Source organism: Gopherus flavomarginatus, chromosome 21 (genome assembly GCF_025201925.1).
Source record: "Gopherus flavomarginatus isolate rGopFla2 chromosome 21, rGopFla2.mat.asm, whole genome shotgun sequence".
In the NCBI taxonomy this organism is placed as follows: domain Eukaryota; kingdom Metazoa; phylum Chordata; order Testudines; family Testudinidae; genus Gopherus; species Gopherus flavomarginatus.
In genome coordinates this window covers 18,357,305-18,374,451 of record NC_066637.1, presented here as the reverse complement: position 1 = coordinate 18,374,451, position 17,147 = coordinate 18,357,305, and positions in this window count along the sequence as shown.

Here is a 17,147-nt window from a genome sequence, read left to right as displayed (position 1 = left end):
CTCTACACAGAGTCTGTTAATGTTTCTCTTAGGCTGGCTGGAGAGGGAGGGATGTGTTCATTCCAGAGTCATGTAAACTTCTTTATCTGCCCTAATTTCCTGTGTTTGTGGCTTTAACATCGCTCCTGAAGAGAACACCCTCCTTGAGGAGCATGGGAAAGAGACTGGTAGGACACTGAACAAATAAGCTTGTTTCTACCATGATTCCAGGTTTCCCCACTCCACCACTGCCACTGCTTCAAACAGATCCCCTCTTCAGAGCCATTTGAGTAGATGCATCCCCTTTATATTCATACCTCATAACAGCTCACGATTTTGAGGAATGTCACTCATTTCATTGACAAAGTTTGCAAGTTCCCCATGTTCCGCACAAATGGTGTGTCCTCTCACTTGTATTGTGGTAAATTCTTTACATCAGAAAGAAGGAATCGTGAGACTAGGGTTAGAGACAGAATTGTTTACGTTAAGGGAAGGAAGCCCAGAGCATTTTGTTTCCTGCATGAATTATTATGATGTCCGTCATTTTAGATCACAAAAAAAAGTTAACCAAGGCCTGCAGGACATCACCCTGTTGAAACTGGGACCATCTTGGGGGGGAATTGCAGCTGAGAGCAATAGCCCCATCACACAAACACAAAACCTTCCACTTCCCTCAGACACACCTACCTGACTTGTCTATCTTCTTGGCAGCCCATCCTACACAAGTCAACAACATGTGCCTGCACCATGTACACCATCCTGCTCCCCATATTCCATGCTACACTATATGCTCATGTCACAAAATTCTAACAGTGAGGTTGGAACAAGGTACCAAGGGAACTGCTGGATTTTCCCTCTCTTGATGTCTTCATATCAAGACTGGGTGTCTTTTCTAGAGTCATCGAACCACAGGGTTAGAAGAGACCACAAGGGTCATCTAGTCTAACCACCTGCCAAAATGTAGGCTTCGTTGTGTCTAAAACATCCAAGACAAGTGACTATCCAGCCTCCTTTAGAAAACCTCCAGCGAAGGCGCTTCCACAACCTCCCTAGGTGTCTGTTCCACTGTCCTGCTGTTCTTACAGTTAGGAACAGTAGGACAATGTAGGACAGTAGGACAACAGTAGAATTTATGCTTGAGTAAAGCATATCTTCCTAGGCAGGAACAGACTGCCTAGGAATCATAGAATATCAGGGTTGGAAGGGACCTCAGGAGGTCATCTAGTCCAACCCCTGCTCAAAGCAGGACCAATCCCCAACTAAATCATCCCAGCCAGGGCTTTATCAAGCCTGACCTTAAAAACCTCTAAGGAAAGAGATTCCACCCCCTCCCTAGGAAACCCATTTCAGTGCTTCACCACCCTCTTAGTGAAGATATGCTTTACTCAAGCACAAGTTATTGGGCTCAACACAGGGGTAACTGGGTGAACTTCTGCAGCCTGGTCAGACCAGATGATCTAACAGTCCCTTCTGGCTGTAAAATCTACAAATCTATGAATCATGCTAGTTCATACCCAGCTTGGACACTACTCAGGGCCATGGGGAGTTGCTCCCCCTCCTCCTGCATCAATCACTTGTCCATTAATCTTTAAAAAATGTTATGAAAATGTAAACTGATTTATAAAATGTTTAGCATTATGAGATCACAATCTTCAGCCTCATTTGCATACTATTCACAGATTGGTCAGGTTGGGAGGAGTCTATGTCTGTTTTGCATACATTAGACTGGGAGTATGTCCGCACTAGGGGAAGGTTGAAGAGAATGTAGATACACTGGAGGTGGGCCCATCAGAGGAGAGGCGGCTGAAGAAGCTGCTGTACTGGGCCAGGAAGTGGAGAAATCAGTACTGCAGTTCGTGGGACAGAGAGGGTGTTCCTGATCGGAAGGGAAGCAACGTCCACTGAGATGTACTGGGGAGTCAGTCATTGTGAAGGTGGTTTCCTGAGAGGCAGGCTGGATGAGAACAAAGGGGGGAAATTCCATGGGGATGGAAGGAGTCCCTGGGAGAAGTTCGAGACTGAGAAGGGTGAAGAGTGCATATATCCTGGGTGAGGTATGACCAGTAGCTCCTCTCAGACTTTGCAGGACATCAAGTACCAGACACCTGACAGCTGTTTGCCAGGTTGAACATCTGCGCAGAGATCAGGAAAGGTATTTGCGTGAGGAGAAAGCCCCTAGATACTGTGTTGAATCAGCACCAGCTCTGAATATTGAAGTTTTCTAGCATAGGTACAGTCCACCTCACTGCCTCCAGCACTGTGTGTGGTACTGGGAATGTACCTTTAAGTGGTTCCACTTCCCAGACAGGAATTCTGTAGATGTTCTGCAGAAGCCCATGTTATGTGAAGCAGAGGCAGTTGAAACTGTGTCACTGAATAAAGAGGATCTTTCCCAAGCACCGTAAGCACTGAATGATCATTGAACACCAGATAGTACCAAGAGTAACAGTTATTTAAAAAAATAACCTGAGAGGAAAAATGGAGCAGCTGGTAGCTCCACTAGAGCTGCAACTCTCTGGAAATATGGAAAGCTGGAAGAGATTTAAACAGAGCTTCACCCTACTCTAGCGACACCATCAGAGGACCCAACCACATCAGCTACACCAACAAGGGCTCATTCACCTGCACATCTACTAATGTGATATATGCCATCACGTGCAAGCAATGCCCCTCTGCCATATACATTGGCCAAACCGAACAGTCTCAATGTAAAAGAATAAATGGACACAAATCAGACATCAGGAATGGTAACATACATTGTGGATACACAATAAGCCCTTCTGTTTTTACACTGGCTGAGAGTCACTGCAGTCTAGAGATCGGGGTTGCATTGCTCCCTCTGGGTGTGGAGATCCTGGAGGTCCAGAGTGAGTGGACTCCTGGAGGGGCTCACAGAGAGAGAGGCATGCTGAAGGCTGAGATGTGGTCCCAGGTGGCAACAGAGCCAGAGCGCCTAACCCCAGAGACTCAGTGCAACTCTCAAGGAGGGCTGTCATGGGTTACTCCCAGGGTCTGTACAGAGCCAAGAGAGCACAGGTCCTGTGAGTCAGTGACAATCCCTATTCATTATTTGTCTAACCAGCTTATCTTGTACTAGATTGGGATGTATCTATCCTTGCTGGAATATATTTATGTAAATATCTAGTGCCTAGCACACTAGCAACAACTTTGCCAGGTTCATGTACTGGACAGTGAACTTGTGAGCAGCTGCGTTAATACATGGCCTGACTTTGGTTCACAGCCTCTCGTTCATGCCTCAGATCTTGCACCAGGCCCAGTGCTGCAGGCTCTCTCTCTACTACAGTGACTTAATGAACAAGGTTTGGAACTGTAGGGGCCAAAGGGTCTGTATTCTGATTAGACCAGGAATCCCAGCTCCCAGCCTCAGCCCCCAAGTGCTGCACAGGAGGGGTCTGTCTGTGCCTGGGATGGGAGGATGGGGGTCCCACTGGCCCTGGGGGAGGAGCAAGCTGCTCCCCCTCCGTGCCAGAGCCCCTGCACAGACCTGTTGCAGTTCGGAACAATAAAGAGCTGAGGAGGCGCCAAGTGCGTCTACATGAAAAGACGGTTACTCACCTTTGTAACTGTTGTTCTTCGAGACGTGTTGCTCACATCCATTGCAGTTAGGTGTGCGCACGCCGCGTGCACATTCGTCGGAAGATTTTTACCCTAGCAACCCTGGTGGGTCGGCTGGGTCGCCCCCTGGAGTGGCGCCGCCATGGCAGCGGATATATACCCCTGCTGACCTGACCACTCCTCAGTTCCTTCTTGCCGGCTACTCCGACAGTGGGGAAGGAGGGCAGGTTTGGAATGGATATGAGCAACACATCTCGAAGAACAACAGTTATAAAGGTGAGTAACCGTCTTTTCTTCTTCAAGTGCTTGCTCATATCCATTCCAATTAGGTGATTCCCAAGCCTTACGTAGGCGGTGGGGTCGGAGTGAGATGTCGCAGAGTGTAACACTGCGGAGCCAAAGGCTGCGTCATCCCTGGACTGCTGAACCATGGCATAGTGAGAAGCGAAGGTATGCACCGAGGACCAGGTAGCTGTGCGACATATCTCGTGGATGAGCACGTGAGCCAGGAAGGCAGCAGATGAGGCTTGAGTCCTGGTAGAGTGTGCAGTGAGGTGGCTCGACAGAACGTGAGCCAAGTCGTAACAGGTGCGGATGCACGATGTCACCCAAGATGAAATCCTTTGTGAGGAAACGGGAAGGCCCTTCATGCGCTCTGCCACCGCTACAAAGAGTTGGTGGGTTCTGCGGAAGGGATTTGTCTGCTCGATATAAAAAGTGAGCACTCTACGGACGTCTAGGGAGTGCAGCTGTTGCTCCCTGCGTGATGAATACGGCTTCGGGAAGAAGATCGGAAGGAAGATCTCCTGGTTAACATGGAAAGCCGATACCACTTTGGAGAGAAAGGCCGGATGTAGACGCAACTGCGCCTTGTCCTGGTGGAAGACAGTATATGGAGTGTCCGCCACGAGAGCCCGGAGTTCAGAAACCCGTCTCGCCGATGTGATGGCTACAAGGAAAGCAGTTTTCCAGGACAGGTAGAGAAGGGAGCAAGTCGCTAATGGCTCAAATGGGGCGGACATAAGTCTGGTAAGGACCAGGTTGAGGTCCAGGTTGGGGCGGGGCGGCATACCTGGGGGTAAAGGTGCTCTAAGCCCTTGAGGAATCGAGATACCATAGGATGCGAAAACACTGAGCGGCCATTCTCCCCTGGGTGGAAGGTAGAGATGGCTGCCAAGTGCACCCTCAAAGATGATATTGCTAGGCCCTGTTGTTTAAGGGACCAGAGGTAGTCCAAGATGGTAGGGATGGGGGCCTCGGCGGGAAGAACGTTGTGCTCTGCACACCAGCATGTGAAACACTTCCACTTGGCCAGATACGTTGCCCTAGTAGAAGGTTTTCTGCTTCCCAGGAGAACTTGTTGCACTGGGGCAGAGCAACGCAACTCAAACTGGATCAACCACTCAGGAGCTATGCCGTGAGATGGCGGGACTGCAGGTCTGGGTGATGCAGTTTGCCGTGGTCCTGAGTTATCAGGTCCAGGTGCAGAGGTAGTGGGATAGGGTCAGCTATTGACAGGTGTAGCAACATGGTGTACCAGTGCTGCCTGGGCCACGCTGGAGTGATCATGATCAAGCAGGCTCTGTCTCTGTGTACTTTCAGCAAGATCTTGTGGACGAGCGGGAACGGTGGAAAGGCGTATAGCAGGTGCATCATCCACGGTATGAGGAAAGCGTCCACCATCGAACCCTGTGAGAGGCCTTGAAAGGAACAGAACATCTGGCATTTCCTGTTCTCGCGGGACGCGAAGAGGTCTACACGGGAAAATCCCCACTTTCAGAAGACCGAAAGAGTAACGTCCCTGCGAAGTGACCACTCGTGGGAAAGAGATCCGCCAGAGTATTCCGAACCCCCGGGAGAAAGGACGCTATGAAGTCTATAGAGTGGGCTATACAAAAGTCCCAGAGTCGTGGGCCTCCTGGCAAAGGGTCGAGGACCTTGTCCCGCCCTGTTTGTTTATATAGTACATGGCTGTCATGTTGTCGGTGAACATCGACACACAATGGCCCTGCAAGTGCTGTTGGAACGCCTGGCAAGCAAGGCGGACTGCTCTCAGCTCCCGGACATTGATGTGCAAGGCCAGTTCCTGAGATGACCAAAGGCCTTGAGTGCGTAGATGCCTGAGGTGAACACCCCAGCCGAGAGATGATGCGTCCATTGTCAGGGACGCAGAGGGCTGGGGCGGATGGAACGGCAGCCCTGCACACACCAGGGATGGGGTCGGCCACCATTCGAAAGAGCCTAGGATGCTTGGGGGAATGGTGACGATCATGGCTATGGCATCCCTGCCTGGTCAGTACACTGAGTTGAGCCACGATTGGAGGGGGCGGAGGCGCAGTCTGGTGTATTTCATCACAAACGTGCAGGCCGCCATGTGACCCAGGAGACCGAGGCAAGTGCGAATTGAAGTCAACGGAGCAGCTTGCAGACTTTGGATGATGGCCACCATTGCCTGGAACCAGGGCAGCGGTAAGCAGGCCCCGGCGAGGTTGGAGTCCAGGGTGGTGCCAATGAAGTCTATCCTCTGAGTGGGAGTCAGAGTGGATTTTTCTGCATTGATCATTAGGCCTAGATGTAGGAAAAGGTCCTTGACAATGCCGACGTGATGCGTCACTTGTGCCTCGGAGGTTCCTCGGATGAGCCAGTCATCTAGATACGGAAAAACATGTACCCGACGACGGCGGAGGTGGGCGGCAACTACAGCCATGCATTTCGTAAATACTCTTGGTGCTGCAGAGAGGCCGAACGGTAGGACCGCGAACTGAAAATGTTGGCGGTTGACTATGAACCGGAGGAACCTCCTGTGAGGTGGATAGATGGCTATGTGAAAATACGCATCTTTCATGTCGAGGGCGGCATACCAGTCTCCAGGATCCAGGGATGGGATGATGGTCCCCAGAGATACCATACGGAACTTCAACTTTACCATGTATCTGTTGAGTTCCCGCAGGTCCAGGATAGGTCTGAGACCCCCTTTTGCCTTGGGGATTAGGAAGTAGTGAGAGTAAAACCCCTTGCCCCATTCGTGTTCTGGTACCTCCTCTATGGCTCCTTTGGCGAGGAGCATTTGCACCTCCTGGAGGAGGAGTTGCTCGTGAGAGGGATCCCTGAAGAGGGACGAGGAAGAGGGGTGAAAGGGGGGGCGTGAAATAAATTGGAGATGGTACCCAAATTCCAGCATGCGTAAGACCCAGCGATCTGACGTTAGCCGGGACCACACAGGGAGGAAAAGGGAGAGGCGGTTGGAGAAAGGAGGGGACGGATCGTTTGACGATACTGGTATGACGCCCTCGGGCGCACCTTCAAAAGGAGGGTTTCGGCCCTGTGGAAGGTTTGGAGGGACCTTGGTTCTGGCCCACTTGATTGCCTGACTGCCTCCGGCGACCGGCTCTACCCCGCCTTCTAGCAAAGTCCTATCTCTGTCTGGGCTGACGGTAAGAGCGGTGTGGCTGGGGGCAGAACGGCCTGCGCTGAGTCACTGGTGTATGCATGTCCAGCGAGCGCATGATGAGCCTGTTGTCTTTTAGGCTTTGCAGCCTAGGGTCAGTCTTATCTGAAAATAGGCCTTGCCCTTCAAAGGGGAGGTCCTGGATAGTATGTTGGAGCTCCGGGGGAAGGCCTGAGACTTGCAGCCAAGATATATGCCTCATAGTCACCCCAGAGGCTAGGGTCCTGGCTGCAGAGTCCGCCGCATCCAGGGAAGCCTGGAGAGAAGTTCTAGCCACCTTTTTTCTCTCATCCAGGATGACCGCAAATTTCTGACGGAAGTCCTGAAGGAGCAACTCCTTGAATTTGTCCGCCGCTGCCCAGATATTGTAATTATAGCGGCTAAGGAGGGCTTGCTGATTAGCCACACGGAGTTGGAGCGCCCCTGCAGAATAGACTTTGTGGCCCAGTAAGTCCATGCACCTTGTGTCTTTTGATTTCGGGGCTAGGACCTGCTGGCCATGGCATTCCCTCTCGTTCACCGACTGGACAACAAAGGAGCAAGGAGGGGGATGGACATATAAATATCCATAGCCCTTGGAGAGCACCATATATTTACGTTCCACTCCCCGGGCGGCAGGTGGAACAGAGGCCGGAGACTGCCAGATTGTGTTGGCATTGGCCTGGATTGTCCGTATAAAGGGGAGGGCCACTCTCGTGGGGGCATCTGATGTTAAGATTTCCACCACTGGGTCCTCCACCTCCAGGACCTCCTCGACTTGCAAGTTCATATTCTGTGCAACATGCCTGAGGAGGTCCTGGTGGGCCCTTAGGTTGATCGGTGGGGTGCCTACCGACGACGTTCTGGCTACCGTCTCGTCAGGGGAGGAGGATGAGGAGAGACCTGGGACAAGCGGGTCAGTCGAAGGCTCCTCTGGGTGGACAGCCTCTGTCTCCCTCACGATGTGGACGTCCTGTGGCTGGGTCGACACTTCCTCCGAAACAGAAGGAAGAGGGCGGCTAATGGTGGCCTCTGGCACCCAGTGCTCTGATGTGGCCGAGCACGATGGGTCTGGATGCGCACCTTGGGCCTGATGGTATGCCCAAGGTGTCCAGAATGCCCACTGTTGAGGTCCGTGATCCTGAGCCTGGGGCTCGTGGAATAACATGGCAGGCACATCAGCGTCTCTGTCCTGGGCATACGCACTGTCCGCCTGGGAAGACATGGACGGGTGCCGGGACGGCCAGGGAGGAGCTGAGAGACCGTGGTAAGTGTCCCTCTGTCTCACTGTCGGTGATCTCCTCAGCACCGGGGATCGGCACCTGGAGTCATACCGGTGCCGAGAGCGAGACCAGGACCTGCAACCGGCGCGGTGCCGGGAGGTCGACCTGGATCTTGAACGTCGGCGACGGGAACGGCTGTGAGAGTCGCAGTGCCGGGAGCGGTGCCGGGAGCTGGAGCAGTACCGAGAGTACCGGGTCGGAGGCCGAGATGTCGATCTGTGCCGTGAGTACAACCGGTACCGGATAGGTGAGCGGTGCCAGGACTGCGAGCGGCGTTGGGACCGTGACCGTCCATGAGATCATGAACGGCGCTGGGACCTGGACCGTGATCAGTGCCGGTCTGCCATGCCGACAGAAGGAGGTCTCAATATAGCCGGTTTGCCTCTGGAGTGTAGTACTTGCACCGGCGGTGCCGGGGGTTTAGGAAGGACAGACTCCGTCATGGCTATAAAGTCCCTGGCTGCGAAGAATGTCTCCGGTGTAGAGGGGACTGTAAGCTCAACCACAGGCCTCGGCGGGGAGCTCTCAGGAACCAGACTCGATGGCCCTCGCAGGACTGGAGTCGACGGTACCGCAGCAGTTGGTGCGACGGCAGGTGTAGGTGCCAGGCGGTCTGAACGAGGCTGCAACTGTGGTATCAAGGATACAGAGGTAGTGGAGGGCTTCAACCTCTTCTGCTTCGGGGAGAAAGATCGGTGCCGAGCAGGTCCCTGCGCCAGAGATGGCCGGTGCCGTGGTGTCTTGGCGGTGCCGGGATGGTCCGGTGCCGGAGGAGCGCTGCTAGCAGATTGCTCAGCACTCGGTGCCGAGGACGGAGGGTTCAAAGCTGCCTCCATGAGGAGATTCTTTAAGCGAAAATCTCTTTCTTTCTTTGTCCTCGGTTTAAATGCCTTACAAATACGGCACTTATCAGTAATATGCGATTCGCCAGGGCACTTTAGACACGAGTCATGGGGATCGCTTGTGGGCATCGGCTTATGACAGGCCGAGCACGGTTTAAACCCTGGTGAACCGGGCATGGGCCCCGGCACCGGGTGTGGGGAAGGGCTAATGCCCAAACCCCGCTGAACTATATACACTAACTATAACTATAGATAAAACCAACTATATACAACAAGATAGTGAAGAACAATGAGTAGCTAGGGGAGTGGAGGACAGCTGAGCCGCGCTCCACTGTTCCAACGACAGACAAGGGCGGTAAGAAGGAACTGAGGAGCGGTCGGGTCGGCAGGGGTATATATTCGCCGCCATGGCGGCGTCACTCCAGGGGGCGACCCAGCCGACCCACCGGGGTTGCTAGGGTAAAAATCTTCCGACGAACGTGCATGCAGCGCGCGCACACCTAACTGGAATGGATATGAGCAATCACTCGAAGAAGAACTGTGCATAACCAGAAAGCACCTCGCATGGGAAGGTCTGCTAGCTTGACGCATCTGCAGCTACGACCATTGCCTCTTGCCACAGCTGCAGGCTGCAATATGTACATGCCCACAGCTGGGTAAAGCAGCAGCACCCAGAGCAGACGGGGCCAGCTGGGGCCTGTGCTCGTGCTACGCATGGCTGGGAGCAGCCTGCCCTCCCCACAGGGGGGCTGGAGCCCTGCACCCCTGTCTTCAGGGCCATGGAATATTTGGGGCTCAGAGTAACGTGGGCCTGGTCTCTCTGTGGTCGGGCAACATGTGGGCTGAAGCCTGGAGAGCCATGGGCTGGGGGCAGGATGGGGCTGGGGGGCTGGGATGCAGCCCTGGACTAATTTTTAAGCTAATTTCATGATTTTTGTGGGGTGAGACTCATAAGTGATGAAGGTTAGGGATGGCAGTACTGTTCTCTGAAACACAACAACAAAAGAAAAGGCTACACTTCGACTGTGCGCCTGTGTGGAGCTAGGAGACTCTCTGACACAGAAGGCCAAATCAGGTCTGCTCATGGCTCAAAAAGCTCTCTCATTCAGTAACTAGCTCAAAGAGAGGAGAAATTAGTCCCTGAGATTCTCTAGCCCGTAGTTATGAAAGGATTTGTCACAGGAATCCTTAGCATTCTAGGGCCTTTTTTGCTCACCTCTTTGAATTTACAAAGAAGCAGCTTGTTCATTAAACAATTCTAAATGAAGCAGGGGGAACAGAGCCAGGGACGGGGGGGTCACCTGCATGCCTCTCAGGCAGGAGGAACCGTGCCAGGGATGAAGGGGTTCACCCACATGCACCCCACATGCAAGGGGAACAGAGCCAGGAGCGTGGGCAAGGGTCGCCCGTGCACCCCTGAGGCAGGGGGAACGGAGCTGGAGTTGGGGGGGGGTCACCCACATGCCCCTAAAGCACAGGGAACAGAGCTGGGGGAGGGACGCGCAGACTCCCCTCAGGCAGGAGGGGCAGAACCAGGGGCGGGATCACTTGCTGTGATGCAGTAGGAACTGTCTGTGTGGGGAGTGGGAGAGCAGGGGAGGACTTTAGGAGATGGACGATGCCAGAGCCTGTAACCTGAGCTAGGTAAGGGAGGGGAAAGGTCAACACCTTTGCCCGGGAAGGGGACAAAGGAAGGGAGTGGCAGGAGGGAAGCAGTTTGAGTTTGGGCTTGGGGCTGTGTGGGCGGAATTCAGGGTATCCTAGCTAGGATCCAAGCACCCTGAAAGCCCAGAAGGACTCGGTGGAGGGGTCCTGACTGTGCCTGCAAGCCCTGCTGTAACCTGTGTTCCTGTTGTCCAATAAACCTTCTGTTTTACTGGCTGGCTGAGAGTCACTGTGGGTCCCAGGAGGAGGGGTGCAGGACTGGACTCCCCACACTCCATGACAACTGGTATGGAGAACCCCCCCAAAAGGGAAACATCCAGCGGCAGGTCCCTCCGACCCACTCAAGGGGACCCACGAGATATGGGCTGCTATCGCTGTGGCCAACGAGGTCACATACGGGCCCAGTGCCCCAAGCTCAGGGACAGACCAAGCAGACCCAACCCGCAGAGGGTGGACTGAGTAAAAACCCAATCGGAGGAGGGGCTACATTCCCAGGAAAGGGGGGTTGGCAACATACCACCTATGGATGCTCCCGGTTCCGGGTTTTTGGTTTACCGGGTGGGCGCGGGGCTGCCCCTCCGGAAAGAGTGCATTGTTTCCCTGGAAGTGGATGGGAGGAAGGTCACTGGGTACTGGGACACGGGCGCAGAGGTGACGTTGGCCCGGCCCGAGGTGGTGGCCTCAGATCGGATGGTGCCCGACACCTACCTGACCCTGATGGGCGTGGGCGGGACCCCATTCAAGGTACCCGTGGCAAGGGTACACCTGAAATGGGGGGCCAAGGAGGGCCCCAAAGATGTGGGGGTACACCAATATTTGCCCACTGACGTGTTAATGGGAGGGGACCTTGAGGACTGGCCTAGTAACACCCAGAGTGCCCTGGTCGTGACTCGTAGTCAGAGTCGGCAAATGGCACTGCACCCCGAAAACGGGGAAGGTACTCGACCTGAGGTGCAGGACCCTAACTCAGGGAGCAGGGAACGCCCATGGGCATGGTGCAGAGAGGCTGCGGCCTCAGACCCAGCCAGCAAGAGAGAGCCGGTCCCCATTCCTGTCCCAGCTGCTGAGTTCCAGGCCGAGTTGCAGAAAGATCCCTCCTTGCGGAAGCACAGGGACCGGGCTGACCTTAGTGCGGTACAGACCATGAGGAGAGGTTGCAAGGAGAGGTTCCTGTGGGAGAAGGGGTTCCTGTACTGAGAATGGGCTCCCCCAGGGGAAGTAGAGTCATGGGGGATCAGGAGGCAGCTGGTGGTTCCCCAGAAGTTCCGTCACAAGCTGTTGTACCTGGCCCATGACATCCCTCTCGCAGGGCACCAGGGAATCCGGCGCACCAGGCAGAGGCTGCTACAGAACTTTTACTGGCCTGGGGTCTTTACCCATGTCCGACAGTACTGCCAATCCTGTGACCCCTGCCAGAGGGTGGGGAAGGCCCGGGACAAGGGGAAAGCGGCTTTGAGGCCTTTACCCATCATAGAAGAACCTTTCCAGAAGGTGGCCATGGACATAGTGGGACCTCTCAGCAAGATGACCCGGTCAGGGAAGAAATACATCCTGGTGGTGGTGGATTTTGCCACTCGCTACCCCGAGGCGGTGGCCTTATCCTCTATCGAAGCAGACACAGTGGCAGATGCGCTGCTGACAATTTTCAGCCGGGTGGGGTTCCCCAAGGAGGTCTTAACGGACCAGGGGTCCAACTTCATGTCGGCCCTGCTCCGGTCCTTATGGCAGAAATGTGGGGTCCAGCACAACTGGGCCTCAGCGTATCACCCCCAGTCCAACGGGCTGGTAGAAAGGTTCAACGGGACGCTGAAGATGATGCTAAAAACATTTATGAACCAGCATCCGCAAGATTGGGACAAGTACTTACCTCACCTGCTGTTTGCGTACAGGGAGGTACCCCAGGAATCTACCGGGTTTTCACCTTTCGAACTGTTGTATGGAAGGCGGGTGAGGGGCCCCTAGACCTGATGAGGGACGAATGGGAGGGGAAGGCCTCTCCCGAGGGAGAGTCAGTGGTGGAGTATGTCCTGACCTTCCGGGAAAGACTGGCCGAGCTCATGGGCCTGGCCAGGGAGAATCTGGCCCGAGCCCAGAGGAGGCAGAAGGTCTGGTATGACCGCACGGCACGGGCCCGTGCCTTCGCCACCGGGGATCAGGTGATGGTTCTTATCCCCGTGAGGAGAAACAAACTCCAGGCCGCCTGGGAAGGGCCCTTCAAGGTTATCAAGCAACTGAATGAGGTAAACTATGTGGTGGAGCTGTCAAACCGGGCACATCACCGTCGGGTGTACCATGTGAACATGATGAAACCATACTATGACAGGGGGAATGTGGTGTTGGCCGTGTGTGGACATTGGGAGGGGCAGGGAGATGACCCCTTAGTGGATCTATTCCCTGGGACAAAAGCTGGTTCCCCCCTGGAGGCGATTCCCCTCTCTGAGCAACTGACCCCGGGCCAGCATGCTGAGATCAGAGGGGTGCTGCATCTGTACCGACAGCTGTTTTCCAACCAGCCTGGGCGCACTAATTTGACTGTCCACCGGGTGGAGACGGGGTCACACCCCCCTATAAGATGCTCCCCTTTTCGGGTCACTGGTAAAACTGCCCAGGATCTTGAAAGAGAGGTCAGGGACATGCTGGCTTTGGGGGTGATCCAGCCGTCTTCCAGCCCTTGGGCCTCGCCAGTAGTGCTGGTTCCCAAGAAGGATGGGTCGATCCGGTTCTGTGTGGACTATCGAAAGCTCAATGCCATCACCGTATCTGATGCCTACCCTATGCCCAGGCCTGACGAGCTCCTAGACAAGCTGGGAGGTGCACGGTACCTCACCACTATGGATCTTACCAAAGGCTACTGGCAAGTGCCGCTGGATGCAGATGCCAGGCTGAAATCGGCCTTTATCACCCCTCTGGGGCTCTATGAGTTTTTGACCCTGCCCTTCGGCCTCAAGGGAGCGCCGGCCACCTTCCAGCGCCTTGTGGATCAGCTACTGAGGGGGATGGAGAGTTTTGCCGTGGCGTATATTGACGACATCTGCGTCTTCAGCCAGACCTGGGAGGACCACGTGTCCCAGGTTAAACAAGTCCTGGACCGACTCCGAAAGGCTGGGTTAACAGTAAAGGCTGAGAAGTGCAAGGTGGGGATGGCTGAAGTATCTTACCTGGGCCATCGGGTGGGGAGCGGCTGCCTGAAGCCGGAACCAGCCAAGGTGGAGGTGATCAGAGACTGGCCTGCTCCCCAAACCAAAAAGCAGGTCCAGGCCTTTATTGGGATGGCGGGGTACTATCGAAGGTTCGTGCCCCACTTCAGTGCCATAGCCGGCCCCATCACTGAACTGTGCAAAAAGGGGAAGCCAGACAAGGTGATCTGGACTGAGCAGTGCCAGGAGGCTTTCCGGGCGCTGAAGGAGGCTCTGGTTAGCGACCCAGTTCTGGCAAACCCAGATTTTGACAAACCCTTTATGGTGTTCACCGATGCCTCAGACACGGGACTGGGGGCGGTGTTAATGCAGGAGGATGAAAAGGGGGAGAGACACCCCATCGTGTACCTGAGTAAGAAGCTGCTACCCCGGGAACAAAGCTACGCGGCCATCGAGAAGGAATGCCTGGCCATGGTGTGGGCCCTTAAGAAGCTAGAGCCATATCTCTTTGGGCGACACTTCACCGTGTACACCGACCACTCTCCCCTGACCTGGCTGCACCAGATGAAAGGAGCCAACGCCAAGCTCCTGAGGTGGAGCCTGCTCCTGCAGGACTATGACATGGACGTGGTCCATGTGAAGGGAAGTGCCAACCTGACAGCGGATGCGTTGTCCCGGAGAGGGGACCCTGAACTTCCCCAGGTCACTGGGCAGAGTGACCCCGCTCAGTTCAGTCTCGAAGGGGGGAGAGATGTGATGCAGTAGGGACTGTCTGTGTGGGGAGTGGGAGAGCAGGGGAGGACTTTAGGAGATGGACGATGCCAGAGCCTGTAACCTGAGCTAGGTAAGGGAGGGGAAAGGTCAACACCTTTGCCCGGGAAGGGGACAAAGGAAGGAAGTGGCAGGAGTGAAGCAGTTTGAGTTTGGGCTTGGGGCTGTGTGGGCGGAATTCAGGGTATCCTAGCTAGGATCCAAGCACCCTGAAAGCCCAGAAGGACTCGGTGGAGGGGTCCTGACTGTGCCTGCAAGCTCTGCTGTAACCTGTGTTCCTGTTGTCCAATAAACCTTCTGTTTTACTGGCTGGCTGAGAGTCACTGTGGGTCCCAGGAGGAGGGGTGCAGGACTGGACTCCCCACACTCCGTGACACTTGCACTCCCTCAGGCAGGGGAAAAGAGCCAGAGTGAGGGAGGGGGTCACCCTTGCCCCCCTCAGGCAGGGGGAACAGAGCTGAGAACTGGGCAAGGGTCACCCACATGCACTTCAGGCAGGAGGAACAGAGATAGGGGCAGGACTTTCACCAGTGCTCCCCTCAGGCCGGGGGGAACTGAGCTGGCAGGTCACCCAGAGAGTTGCCCGTGTTCCCGCCAGGCAGGGGGAACTGAGCCAGGAGGTTGCCTGAGTGCCCCTCAGGCAGGGGGAACTGAACCGGGGGGTCACCCAGAGAGTCGCCCATGTGCCCCTCAGGCATGGGGAACCGAGCCAGGGGGGTCGCCTGCACTCCCCTCAGGCAGGGGGAACTGAACTGGGGGGGTCGCCTGCGCTCCCCTCACACAGGGGGAACTGAGCCAGCAGGCCACCCAGAGGGTCATGTGTGTGCCCCTCAGGCAGGGGGAACCGAGCCAGGGGGTTGCCTGCGCTCCCCTCAGGCTGGGGGAACTGAGCCAGAGACAGTCACTCGTGCACCCTTGAGGAAGGGGGAAACGAGCCAGGGGCTTGCCCATGTGCCCCTCTGGCAGGGGGCACTGAGCCAGGGGGGTCGCCTGTGCACCCTTAAGGCAGGGGGAACCGAGCCAGGGGGGTTGCCTGTGTGCCCTTGAGGCAGGGGGAACCGAGCCAGGGGCTGTCCACGTGCCCCTCAGGCAGCGGGAACTGAGCCAGGGACAGTCGCCCGTGCTCCCCTCAGGCAGGGGCAACCAAGCCGGGGGGCTTCGCGCGCACCCCTCAGCCAGGGGGAACAGAGCTAGGGGGCTGCCCGCACACCCCTCAGGCAGGGGGAATGGAGCCAGGGAGGGTCACCCACATGCCCTTGAGGCAGGGGCAACCAAGCCAAGGGGTTGCCCATGTGCCCCTCAGGCAGGGGGAACCGAGTCGAGGGGGATGCCTGCGTGCCCCTGAGGTGGGAGAACCGAGGCAGGGAGGTCCCCTGCACACCCCTCAGACAGGGGGAACCAAGCCGAGAGGGTTGCCTATATGCCCTTCTGGCAGTGGGAATGGAGCAATTGGGGTCACCCATGTTCCCCTCAGGCAAGGGTAACAGAGCCAGGGAGGTCAGCCACACACCCCTCAGGCAGGGGAAACAGAGGTATTGGGGTCACCCATGCACCCTTCAGGCAGAGGGAACCAAGCCAGGAGCTTGTTATCAGTACAGCCTGTGAATTTGTCTCCATAGAGATAATCATGGAATTTCTTGGTTTAGAGCCCACTTTAATGCTAAGAATTCTAGTTTGTGAACTGGCTAGTTCTTTCAATGATGCTATATTCTTACTAGCATAGGCAACTGGTCTCCATTCATCTGGATGTTCTTGGTACAGGACTCCTCCAAGTCCTTCCATACTTGCATCATTGTGTAGTAGATATCTTCTTTTAGTATTGCCACAACTAATGCACCTGGTGCATGCTACTTTCTCTATTAACATTTGAAAAGCATTCTCACAATTCAGAGTTCACCAATCTCCAAAGGATTCACTGACTTGGTAGTAGTTGGCATATGGATGCAGAGCCTGGCCTTTTCCTCTGAGGAAATACCCCAATGGTGAGTTCATTTAAGGGTCAACAAAGGTCAGAAATTCCCTCTACAAATTGCCTATAATAATTGCAGAATCCCAAGAAACTCTTCAATTCTTTCAAGGTTTTGGGTCTTGGCCATGCCCTCAAGGCTTCCAGCTTATCCAGATCTGCAGCAGCTCCACCTCAAGAGATTATATGCCTATGTACTTTACTTTTTCCTGAACTGGCATTTGTCTAAAGATAGTTTCAATCCTTGGACATCGTATATGGCAGATGATCCAGACACAGCAAAGCGTTACACATGTGCCAATGGTAATAAAATCCTGGACAGCAGGACAGACCATTCAGAGCTGCACTTCACAGAGCAGAATACTTCTGCGAGTACACATTTTGTTTCACAAGACAAGGCTGGGGTAACAGAAGATAGAGGGGCTGAAGCCTCCAGGGACGTTCATCCGGCAAGCTAAGACTTTAATTCCAGCATGGAAGACCTGGAAAGAGGAATTTAAC